The 13254-nt window shown below is 32.6% G+C and overlaps 1 protein-coding gene across 2 annotated transcripts in view; it reads left to right on the top strand.

Moving 5' to 3' along the window:
* Nucleotides 1-13254, top strand: part of FBXW7 (F-box and WD repeat domain containing 7) — a 204140-nt gene that overhangs the window by 48014 nt on the left and 142872 nt on the right. For both annotated transcript variants that reach the window (XM_057726412.1, XM_057726413.1), the window contains exon 2: nt 13024-13070. The gene's annotated coding sequence lies outside the window, so the exon portion shown is untranslated. The remainder of the gene's footprint in view (nt 1-13023; nt 13071-13254) is intronic.

Raw genomic sequence — 13254 nt, 5'->3', positions numbered from 1 at the left:
AAACTTTCAGCTCCCCAAATGATGATACATATTAAGAGCAATGTGAGATACCGGAAGTATTAAACTTTAGAGACGGTGTGATGCCATTCAGGTGGCGTACCTTGCAAGTTAGTTTTTATGTAAGTAAATGAAGTACATTTTGCTTTTTAGAATCATTTTGAAAGGGCTGATTTGCTTCTGTTAATTTACATCAGCGATTAAAGTAGAAGAAGATACTGGGGGCCTGCTTCTAAATTAAAGTTCTTCAAATCCGTACTTTTAAACACCAGGAATTACAGAACTAAGTATTATATAGGTGTATAACAGAATTAAGATTTTTGTATAGCAGCAATTCACTTAAAACTTAAAATTTCTAAATGGTGGCATATTTAAAAGTATAAAAATTTCAGGGACGAATATAAAATGCTCATGTATCCACACTGATCAAATTAACAGATAATGATAGTTTGCTATAATTGTTTCAGAACTTTTAAAATAAATTAAAAATGTGGCTGAAGATTACTAATCTCATTCTTTTGCTTCCAAGAGGTAATTACTAATCTGAAGGTATCTTTTAAATTTTTTATACTCTTATGTGCACATTTGTATAAAAAGATGAATAGTATTGACTCGGTTTTAAAATGTAAATAAGTAGTATCATATAGTTTACATACGTTTGTAACATGCTTTTTTTCACTCTGTTCAATTCAAGATTTATCCATGTTGATATATGTATGCACTTAAAGTTTGCTTATTTTAACCTTTGTATTATTAGTTCCATTTGTGATGTTAAGGTAGATTTTTTGGTTTAGCTGTTATAAATGTCTAAATGTTTAAATGTCTCTGTTATAAAGGTATTACAAAGGTATTTTTCCCTTTGGTAATTAATCCATGCCTTTAGGCTGAATTAATATTGTTTTTTAATAACCTTTCACCCGATGATTTTAATACCCTTTGTTGATTTTTGTCTGAAGCGATGATTGTATTGATACTTGAAAAATGATGATTTTCTGGTTCATTATTCTTCCTGCATTTACTAGCTGGCAGAGTTCCTGCCCTCCTTATGGGTTTCATGGGTTCTTCTTTTTTTCAGTAGGGTTAGATCCATTGTTGTTATTTCTTTTGAAGGCTCAAAATGTTAAAATTTAGCAGTAGGAACGCATTCAATCTATTTTTTTATGTCTCTTTGATACGTCCCATCATTTTAAAGGACTTATTTACTTTCTGTCACAACAAAATGTTCCATTCTTATTACCTTATGCTTTCACTGCCCCTAGACCTGGAAACAGCTATTTCTTCAGAAATCCCTGTTCTTCTTGTTGGGTACTTACAAGCTACCTCATGAGCTCTGGATGTGTTCTAAGTTACTGGTCATCATTGCTTCTAGGAGTTCTTTCCATTGGACAGGGAGCAAGGAGTTATACCTTAAAAACAAAAAAAAAACTACTAATATTTGTGATTCCAGTCCAGAACCCCAGGATTCTTTTCCTCTCCTGTTTCATGTGTATCTCTTCTCTCCTGCATTGAGGATCTTGGTTAACAATAACATCAATATAAATTTACTCATTTTCTTTGTCCTGTAATATACATGATATAATATTGGAATTGGCACACCAATACCACTGCCAACAGTAAACACAGTAAGTAAAAAAGTTTAAGATTTCTTTGTAGTTTTTTGTTTATATATATCCCAATGACGGTATGTATGAGTACTGTGCTCATAAATTATTGTAATTAATTATATATTTTTATGTCACCAGTTTGATAAACACTAAGGTTCATTTGTTTTTGCTTGTATTTGGTTTTAAGCCCCCCCCCAAGTATTGATTTAATTTAAATTCTTTTTGAGATTAGTAAAACAGTAAAATGGCTAAAAGTCAAAACCATGTAAAAAGGGATTCTCAAAAGTCTTACTCCCTTTTCCTTCCCAGTTTTATATTTTCAATCTCTGTAGGTTACCAGTTTCATTAATTTCTGGTTGAGTCTTATATTTCCTTTATAAAAATAACCATATTATGTATTCATACATTTCTGTTTGTATATTTATTCATATTCTTATTTTATACAAAAAGGAATATACTGTATGTACATATTCTCTGTGAGTGAAGTTGAACACTGCATTTACTGCTGTTTTATGCTGTATTTACTTCTTTTCTTCTCTCCCTATGGGTTGTTTATTCTTTTTGAAGATTGTTTTCTTATTTAGGAAGGTTGATATTTTTGTTTTAATGGCTAACTTTATAGTAATACTTTCTATAATATCATTAAGGTCCCTTTAGACAAGGGACTTAGACCACTGATAATTGCTTTGTCTGCATTAAATGATTATCCTTTGACATTCACTTACTGCCTGTTCAGCGCCAAGGAGCTGATTCTTCTGTTTTTTACTTCTGTTTTCTTCACATTAAAAACATTCCATTATTATTTTTCAGAGAATATAATATTTAAGTACTATTCTGCTGTCTTTGTCCATATCTTTGTTTTAGTAATATATCTAAATATATTCAATGTTTATCCCAATGTTTAGTAAAATTTTTGCCAAAGTTTTCAGTCTTTTTTATTTTTTATTTTTTTAAGAACTTTTATTGAGACTCACTGTCTTCTTTTAATGGAATGAATCTCATTCCTTTGTAGATTGCTCAGAGTGGTCTATAAATAATATACTCTCAGATTTCTTGCATGTTTAAATCTGTGTTTCTGTAATAATAGTTAAAGGATACCTGACTGGATATAAAATCCTTGGTTTACACTTTCACTCCTTGGGTTTCTTGAAGGAGATGCTACACTGTTACCTCACTTTGAATGTTGCTCTTTAGAAATCTGATGCCAACCTTAAATTCTGTCCTGTGTAAGAGGCTTAACATTTTCATCTGGAGGACCCAAAGATTTTTTTCCCTACTTTCTTTTCAAGTTTTACTAGGCTATGTTTTGGAGTTTATTATTCTTGGTTTTCCCAAGTATACAATAGGTTGTTGCTAAAATTCACATATCTTGTACTTCCTCCTGCCACCACAGCATACAAATACACATTTCTTTTTGTTTTGGAAAATCTTTATAAAATATAGCTGTGAATATTAGTTTATTTTGCTTTTATTCTTCAGAGTTTTCAGTTAAACATGTTATAGTTTCTTTACACATCTATGTTAATTTTTTTCTCCAATCGTTTTTCCTCTATATTTTTATTCTCTTGGCTGACCTTCTCTTGTTCCTTATTTTCTTTTATATTTTTACCTGAATTCAACCTTTCTTTTTATTACTTTGGTTTTTTTTTTTTTTTTGGCCATGCCAGCATGTGGGGTCTTAGCATGGCATGTGGGTGAGCCCTTAGTTCCCCAACCAGGGATCTAACCCAGGGATCTCTCTTGTGCCCACTGCATTGGAAGTGCAGCGTCTTAACCACTGGACCACCAGGGAAGTTCCTTTATTACTTATTTTAAAAGTGATTTGTCTTTTTCTCCATTTCCCCCCCACCCCTGCCTAAGTACAGTAAATTCTTGTCTTATATCTTATTGTTGTGCCCATTTCTATTTTTGATTTGTGATTCAAGATTTAAAAAAACATAACAGATTCATTTTGGAGTATTATTTTACAGTTTCCTGTTTTGTGGGTTTTTTCCCCTTTGGCGAGAGTTTTCATTAGCTGAAGTGTTTGGACTTAGAATGTCTGTGTTCTTACAGTAGGTTTTAAAATTAGTGTTGTCTGCTATTTCTGTTCATTTCTTGGCTCAGCATTACCAGGTGTATGTAGTTAGGGGTGAGCAATTTGCTTGGTTTATAAGGTTTTCTGTTCAAGAAATCTTTTTGTTGATATGGTAAAGTACAATTTCTTTCATCTGCAAGTTTTTTGTTTTATTTTTTGTTTTGTTTGGTCTGTGAGGAGGAAGGAGTAGATATATTGTACAATTTTTGAAATTCTTTTTTGTTTTTGCAGAATACTTATTTCTACCCTTTGCTTCCTTCTTTTCCCTTCACCACCAAGCCTCTAAGGGATACCCAGTCCAAAGTATCTCACTGTCTCCCAGAAGTGTTGCCTTCCTGGGATTGCCATCTTTGATCCTGTGTACTTTAAGTCCTCCTTCTCTGTTCTGTAGTAGCCAGTGATCTGATCTACCCTGTCTCAGATACCTTTTCTCAGTACTTTCTATTCACTATCAGACTTTCACTTTCTAGAGGTTATTTTATAGGTGTTCCACCTACTCAGACTTCATTTTCCTTCTCTTTCCCATGTAGTCTCTGCTGCTTGAATCTTCAGAATTTGTTCTGCTGGAATTTAACCGCCTTCCATAACTTATATCTAACTCAGAATATATAGTCTGCTAGTTAAACTGATTGTGTGGTTTGTGAGTAGTTTTATTTGTTCTCTATGTTGATACCTTTTTTTGAGGGGGAGGGGGATCTCAATTTGGGTTCCTATGTTCTCTTTCATTGGCCTCCTTGACCTAATACTGCAGTTTTTACTAATACAGACACATAATAAATCTTAATGTCTGGTTGGTAATCTTACTTTCTTTTTAGCCTGAAATTTTTTTTGCTTTTTATGACTAGCTTTTCTAATTCTTGAAAAAAAATCTTATTCACATGTAAGTTTTGAGAGAATTATTTTATTTTATTTTTTAGCTATTAACTAAAGTGGTAGTAACAGTTGTTTGCATTTAGTGAAACAAAGGTTCAGGCTAACATTTTACACCTGTCATGTATATTTATTATCTGACTTATTCTTTTCTTTTAAATAAATAAATAAATAAATAAATAAATTTATTGGCTGCATTGGGTCTTGGTTGCTGCACGCGGGCTTTCTCTAGTTGTGGTGAGCGGGGCTGCTCTTCTTTGTGGTGCCTGGGCTTCTCATTGTGGTGGCTTCTCTTGCTGCCAGAGCATGGGCTCTAGGCATGTGGGCTTCAGTAGTTGTGGCGTGTGGGCTCAGTAGTTGTGGTTTGTGGGCTCTAGAGAACAGCTCAGTAATTGTGGCGCACGGGCTTAGTTGCTGCCAAGCATATGGGATCTTCCTGGCCCAGGGATCAAACCTGTGTCCCCTGGATTGGCAGGTGGATTCTTAACCACTGCACTACCGGGGAAGCCCTGTCTGATTTGTTCTTAAGCAGTTGTAACATGTAGGTATTAATATGCCTGTTTTACTTTGATGAAACTGAAGCTTAGAAAAGTTAAATAATTGTGTTCAGTCAGTAATCAGTGCCTACTATATCTAAAGTGGTTTCCTATATGCTAAATGTGGAGTCATAAATAAAACTTATACTAATATAAAGATTTCAAAGAAGACATAATGATCCTTGATAATTGCAAAATGTGGAATTGCTTGGTTATGTTGTTTGTTACATGTATTTTAAATAGGTAAAGAAACGCATTAACTAGAATTTGCAAAATAGACAAAAAAACAGAAATCACCTGCATAATTTGTTATCTTGTCCTCAAAAAATATTATAATGCATATCTACTTCCTTGTTAGTTTCTTGCCATCTGATATTTATTACCACAAGTTTATTTAACATTTCAATGATGTCTAAGTGACGTGATAATTTCTTTTTTACATACAAAACAAAATGTAGTTGAGATGCATATTGTAAAGCAGTTCTTTTTTAGATATCACATGGCTGTGTTTTAGTAAATAGATTTATTAAATAAAAGTGAACCTTTTTGGATGGGTCTTAATGATATTGCATGATGCAAGGTATCTGTATTGAGATTATGTTTATATATGTAGCCTTGTTTATAGAAAAAGGATTTTCATTCTAATTTTGCTCTGAAGTCATATGTGATGGGCTACTGTGGGGTTGGGGAGTTTCCACCAATAGCATAATATATCCTAATATATTGATAATGTAATGAGTAGAACTCATTCTACTCTAAGAAAAAGAATACAAGGAACAGAAAATGATAAACTTGGAGTGCGTATACAAATTTCCCTTTTGTAGAATAATTCATTTACGCTTGGAAACTTGATTAAGTAATTTGGGTTGTTTGCTATGACATTTTGCTTATTTGTAATGCCTTTTTAAAAGAGGTATGTGTGACTTGAATGTTAATTGAATATTTTCCATATGGAAGTAATTGAAGGTAGGAGGCGTGGGAGTAGAGACTGAGAACTTTTTGCGTACAGAGCTGTGCAGGCAAGTTTTACTTTCTGTGGCCTAGTCCCAAATATTTATGCTTAGAGAGCTTTCAAGTCATCTTATTAGTTATTCCATTGGAAAGTTTGGAATCTGCTGTATATTTTCTTAAATGCATAAGAAAATTATGCAAATTATTATTATGCCTAGGTTAGGTACATTGGTGTATGTTATTTCTTTTCTTAGTGCTAGGTAAAATTTGTTACAACAGGTTTTGGTTCCTGAGAAAAATGTATATTTCCACAGTTTACTCATTTGTAAAGATTATTCTTAAAGATAAAATAGAAGACAAGTCAAAACTTTTGTAAAATGGCCATTAAAGACAAATTAAATGATAGGTTAAAAAGATCATTGCTACAGTTCTTTCAATTATGAATGAAAACTACATAATTGTTTAGTAATTATCATAAATGTCCACTGTCATATTTAAAGGAAGACCAAACACTACTTTTAGTTACCTCCTGATTTAAAAACTATTATTTTGACAAATTTTGTTGAAAGTATTAGAAATATACACACACACATCCCTCCATATATGTTTGTTTCTGTTCAGTTATTATGAACTTATATTTTCTGTCATTATGAACTTAACATTAAAGGAAAAATATGCCTTATGAATTAGTATCATTTTGATTTTACTTCTCACCTTTATTGTTAGTTTCTTGTTTTTAAAGAAATTTGTGAGGTCTTACTTTTATACCTGATTTAAATAGGAACTTTAAATATTTGACTGTTTAACCATAAAGTATTGGTCCATCAGGGAATATATTAATGTCTTTTGTTTATGTTGTCTTGTTCCCAATTTTCTAAGGTGTGCTTTTTATGTATAACTCCCTAGCATTTGGTGGTATGATCTAGCCTGTGTAAAGGGAGAGTCGTGTACCCATAAGATAAATACTGTTTGTTAGAACATCAATTTTACTTAAAGAGTTAGAAAAAGGGAACATTAGGCAATTTAACTGTTAAGTAATTAGAAGGTTATTTATACAATATAATGAAATCACAAATAATACAAAGTAGAATGCAAAATGTGCGTTAATTTTTAATGTGAGTCAGGCTTTCCAAACAATTTGGCTTTCCATGGAAGCCGTTGCAGGCTGTACTCTCCACCGTCACAGGTTAGATGGAGCTAAAGAGTAGGGTGGAGTAAGATCATTATATGTTTTTTGCTTTTATCTTTGGTGATTTTTTGCTGGAGACACTGAACTGAAATATGAGAAGTATTGTCCTCAGGTATTTACCCCTGACTCTTCAGCTGCCTCTGGATTCCTTCTTGGTGCCTAGGATACTGTCCTAGGAACATAAATTGCCAGCATCTGCTTATCAGGGCAAGGCCAGTTCCTGGTTTGGTAGTTTAATACCTAAAGGCTTCCTTGTCTTGAGGTATATCATCAGCAGAAGTTTGTCTTTCTTTCTCCAGATCTTTAGAATCTTAATCTTAGCTCTTAGATAGTGGTTTCAGTCTTTTTCAGTGTTTTTATTGTTATAACTATGTTTAATTTTGTTAACTAGGATTTACATTTTCTTCTTTTCTGTCCATTTAGTTGGGTCTCACACTTTTCTTTGCATAAATCTTGTGTCCTGAGGTAAATTTGCATCTGAGCATTTAATAATTAAACAAATTACCATTGTGAGTGGATTTATTTTATATGAATAGTGTGCCACAACTAAATTGTACTACAGTTGATTTTTCCTTTTGTGGAGCATTTACAGTGTTGATAATATTTTTGTTTGCCCCCTCCCCCATATGTATAGCTAAGTAATTACCAAAAAAGCTGCTTTTTGCCATATTTATTCTATAATTGCTACTGTGCAACTGAACTGCAAAACGAGGACCTTCTCACGGTGGTTATATGTCACTGCAATAAAATGATGGATTGAGGCTTGTATTGATTTAAGGAGTATGAAGGTGGTAGTGAAAGATATAAGACCTGGGCTTAATAAGAAGTATGTTGTAAAAATTGGCAATTGACAAGAACTGTGAGGAATTTAGAAATACTTTTAAGGTTTGTGGAGATGTTGAAGAAAAATGATGAGAGTATAACTTTATAAAGGTGTAATTGTGTAGTGAAAAGGATTATAAAAATGCAAGTAAGTTGTCCTGAAACTTACGTTTTGTAATGTTTTAATAACTGGGGCAAATAAGATATTTTAAAAGTATCATGAGTTTCTTTTTCTATTTGTTTGTAGTGTCATCAGCACACTGAGGGATTCCTTTCAAGCTCTTTGAGGCATTGTGTCAGCATTCCTTTGCAGTTTTGTAGCAATCAGGCAAGAAGCTTGAGAGGATAAGTACTGTGTGCTGTGTCTTCTTTGCTCAGGAAATAGAAATGCAGTGTGAGATTTTTAAGTAAAAATTTACATCTTTTACAAAAAATTATGATAGTGTGAAGTTTTTTGAGGATATGTGAAGGATAAAATAGGATTTAGTTCTCTGTCAGGTAGGGATAAAGTGTTGATTTGGATTGGGTTGATTTTTGAAATATTGTAATTAGGCTAAATTGAATGGGTAATGGGCAGTTTGAGCAGTGATTGCTAATGTTTTGTTCTAGATAATTCAAGATCTGCTATCTATGTAACAACTTACAACTCTGGACTAGCTGAGTCCTTGCTTTTTAAATATTTTTCACCAGTCTGGCTCTAACTTTTCCACTTCTAAAGTTAAAATAGAAAACAGCAACAAAAGTAACAGAATCCTAGGAAAATATATCATTAGTGCTTTTTAAAGATGCTAGTTTTTCATATACCAGTATCTGCATAGTTATCATTTATGAGCAATCTTTGTTAGATTTATTGCTGATTGAACAGTGTGTAGTCACTGAATTCAGTGTGCGTTTTTCATTTTGAGGGAAGACTGTTCTGCTCATACCCTTATTGTCCTTTCCAGGATTTTTAGTATGTTACTAGAAATCATAAAGTTAGATAATTTTCCTAACAAACCTTTGTCTAGTCCTATAGGCTCTTTAGATCTGGGATGGGATCTGTTGGCTCTCTGCTTCAAAATAGACCTGGTCCTTCTCTTAGTGTTTGTCTGTCTTGTGGTGAGATGTGTGACCTCTTGGGAGGTGTCCTTACATTCAGTAGGTTCATCGTTCTCTTTTAAGTAGGTAAGACAAACTTCTCTTGAGGAAGAGATTTTTCCCCCGGTATGTTCTAAAGTGCCTCTCAAATTAACACCTTTATTCGTTTCAAAAGTTGTCCAGAGTGGGAACTGTAATTCTTAAGTTGTACTTAGTGAAAATATGCAATTTAGAAAGACAAGTACCTGAATTAGAAGAAACAGATGTCTGGCTTGGGGGATGGTTGACTGATGGAAAAAAATCAGTTTTGTGAAAGTGTTGCTTGGGCACCTTCTGTCTTAGAACCACAACCGAATGGTTGGCTACTTTCAAGTAGAAACCTGACAAATCCTGGCTGGTTGGAGGCTTGGAGAGATCTCTACCAGGCGATACTCATAGGTAAAGCAACCCAAGGCTGGGGAAAGTCATTGTAAGGTTTTGATGAGTCGTCTAAAGTTTGTCCAAAAGATACTCAACCTCTGGGAATTGTTCAGGGAATTGACTTGTTGGGGCCTATGCCATTCTGTTCCTCTGTATGTTGTCTTAGAGACTTGTATGACAAAACCCTCCTACGTCTCAAGACAAATACGTTGTTGTGAGTAATAAGACAGATTTCCATCAGCGATAAAAGTTTTCAAACCTGATCAAATAATGATATTATTTAATTTAGAGAGGTTAGATTAAAAAATAGTTATTAGGTAAATATAATGGAAAAAGAGATAAGAGGATATATAGATGAAACTGTTTATATATTTTTTTTGATAGGTAAGAAATGGATTTATTTAGAGAGAAACACACTCCACAGACAGAGTGTGGGCCATCTCTGTCTATGCAAATAGTGAGAAAGGCTGAAACTGTTTGTTTTTAATAAAGAAGCTATCGTTATAAGTATCAACCTAAAATTTTTTGGATACATAGGAATGCTTATTTGGAAGACTTTTCTTCAAATGGTTCTTGGATTTTAGAAGTCTTAATTTTTGCCGAGAAACTTTCAGTGTGCCTAAAAGTTTTTATGAATGCCTGGCTTGGCCATCTGATTGCTTTTAAAATCAATTTCTGAGTTAGCTATTAACATTTAATATATGTGAAGTTACACATTTGTGAACCTAACTTGAGCCTATGTAGAACAGGAGTTAGCAAGACTTCATGCAAAACTTTCTCTGCTATTAATAGTAAGTCATGAGGAATTCCTTCTTGGTAAAATTTATATTTACATTGAAACTATTCTTAAAACTTATTAATATAAAATAACCAGACATATTTACTTTACCTTTATGCAGTCTATAGAAAGAAATTGAAATACATTGTTAGGAGATCCAGATTTTCAAATGAGTGAGTTACAGATCATTAGTACAATAACCTGGAGTTATTTAACTGAGAAGTGATTTTTTCATCTATTTTGTTTTTTTTTTTTAAATAAACTTTTAGGGATTTCCCTGGTGGTCCAGTGGTTAAGACTCTGTGCTTCCAATGCAGGAGGTGTGGGTTCAATCCCTGGTTGGGGAACAAAGACACCACATGCTGCGGGGTGTGGCCAAAAATTAAAAAAGTAAAATAAACTTTTTAAATAATTGAAGTATAATTTATATACAAAGTACAGATGAACTTTTCTATATTGATGAACTTTTATAAAATGAATACACCTTTGTAACCATAAGCAAGATCAAGATATCAGCTCCTCTGAAACCTCCCTCTGTTCTGTCCCAGTCAAATAACCCGTTCACCCAAAGTTAACTACTATTCTGACTTTGTGATCAGAGATTAGTTTGGCTTGTTTTTGAATATAATACAATAGAATTATATATATGTTTCTCCTCCCCTCCCCGCCAGCTGCTTTCATACAGCATTGTGTTTGTAACATGTATCCTATTTTGTGTATGGAATTAGTTTTCTCATTTTCACTGAGGTTTAGGATACCATTGTATGAATGTACTACAGTTTATTTCTCTCTCCTACTGCCGATGAACATTTGGGTCATGTGTAGTTTTAGGCTCTTTAAATAATGCTACTATGATGAATCTTGTACATATCTTTCTGTGCACAAACGTACACATTTCTATTTATTGTATACCCAGGAGTTGTATTACTTAGTCATTGGGTATGTGCGTTTTCACCTTTAGTAGATATTTCCAAATATTATAGTTTTCCATACTGGTTATACCAATTTCCATTTCGACCTGCAGTGAATGAGAATGCCATTTGCTGTACATGCTCCCTTACACTTGGTATTTTTGTTTTTTGGTTTTTCAATTAAAAACTAGTCATTTTGGTGGGTAATAGTATCTTATTGTGTTATCTGTATTTTTTCCTGAGCAGTAGTGATGTTGAGCACCTTTTCAATATTTTTATTGGTTTCTGAAATTATCTTTTGTCAAGTTTTGTTTGGTCTTTAGCTTATCTTAAAAATTGGGTTGTCTTTCTTGGTGATTTAAAGGTTTTTTTGTTTTGTTTTGTTTGAATATTTTGTACATGAGTCCTTTGGACACGTGCATTGAGAATATCTTCTCCTACCCTGTAGCCTGCATTTTCATTTTATAGAACACAACTTTTTAATGAAGTCCAATTTGCTGTGTTTATCTTTGTGTCTGTCTTAAATCTTTGCCTACCTCAAAGTCATGACAGTAGTCTCCTGTCATCTCACAGCTTTATTGTTTTAAATTTTATTGTTTAGGTCTCTAACATACTTTTTTCTTCCCTCCTTTTCCATAGCCTGTGGATGGATGTGATTCACTTGATTGATTTTGATTTTTATAGTAGTAGCGATAGAAAATATACTGGCATGGCTTATTCATAAGAAAATGTTTTATTTTATTTTTATATATGGATTGTAATTTCTGTATGGTAACGTTTACTACTAGTTAAAATAGATGATTTTTTATTCTGTTGATTCTTTAAAAAGAATTTAAAACCATCTTTTTTTTTTGTCTGAACCTAAAAGAGGCAGTCAGTTTTACTATGTTTGTCTTATTTGTTTTGTTTTTTGAGGAGTCATAGTGTGATGCCTTAAAGACATTAGGTTGTGCAGTCAATGGCAGCTACTATAGCTCAGCAGATGAATGAATCTTTATAAGGCTTGGTTTTGTAGTCTATAAAATGGAGAGTAAATAAGGTGATTAAAAAAACGTGTGTATAAGTTTTTTCAAATCTTGAGCCACGTACCTGACAAACAATAAGAGCACTAATATTTAGTGCTGTATTCTTGAATCTTTGAACTTTGTTTTGAAGATTATTTTGACTTGAGACTCGACTGAAAGGATATATACTGTGTTTATTATAAACATTTACAGCTAACTTTTGTAACTAATAAAGTTAATTTATAAGTTTATGCATTTCTTTATATTATGGATAAAATCTTATAAAATAAACACTTTATAAAATATCTTTCTATTTCATTGGCTCTACTTTAACTCTGTAGATGCTACAGTTACATTGTCTAGCTGCTACTTAAAAGGTGGTGACTAGATACTGGAAGGTACAGTGTGGCATCCTATGTTAATGGTTAGGAATAATTTAACATATGAATGCTTTTCTGAGGTGGTATTAGCGTGCTGTTATTTTGGTCTGTAATTTTTAAGATCTGATTTGTTATAGAGCTCACTCTTTTTGTAGTCTAGTAACTGCCAATATCCTGATAATTCATTAGCTTTTCCATATATTACATTTAAACTTTCAATTATTTATAAGATGAGGAAAAATTTTGTTAATCATTTGCTAAAATTCAACACGTGCTTTGGGTTTTAAATAGTATGAAAAAACAAACTGCTATCATGTAAATGGGATTCCTGGGTAGACTTTACAGATCAGGGATAATTTCTGAAGTTGAAAAATTATTCCTTATATATTTATTTCTTTATTATTTAGGGAGTCTCAACCATCAGCGAGATTTTTAAAAGGCTATCAAATATTTGGTAAGTACATATTCTCCATGTTAAGTATTTTGCGTGTTACTTAAGTTTATTTGTATATTGCGTTAATGGCATTTGCAATAATAGCCTGTATAAATTATAATTTATATATAATTTATATATATATAATTTATATTTCTTTTAATTTTTACCTGGTACTGGAATTTCTTCTCTTTATACTTAATCT

This window comes from Hippopotamus amphibius, chromosome 3 (genome assembly GCF_030028045.1).
Source record: "Hippopotamus amphibius kiboko isolate mHipAmp2 chromosome 3, mHipAmp2.hap2, whole genome shotgun sequence".
In the NCBI taxonomy this organism is placed as follows: Eukaryota; Metazoa; Chordata; class Mammalia; order Artiodactyla; family Hippopotamidae; genus Hippopotamus; species Hippopotamus amphibius.
Note: the sequence above shows the minus strand (reverse complement) of the source record. Positions and strands in the feature narration are given on the sequence as shown.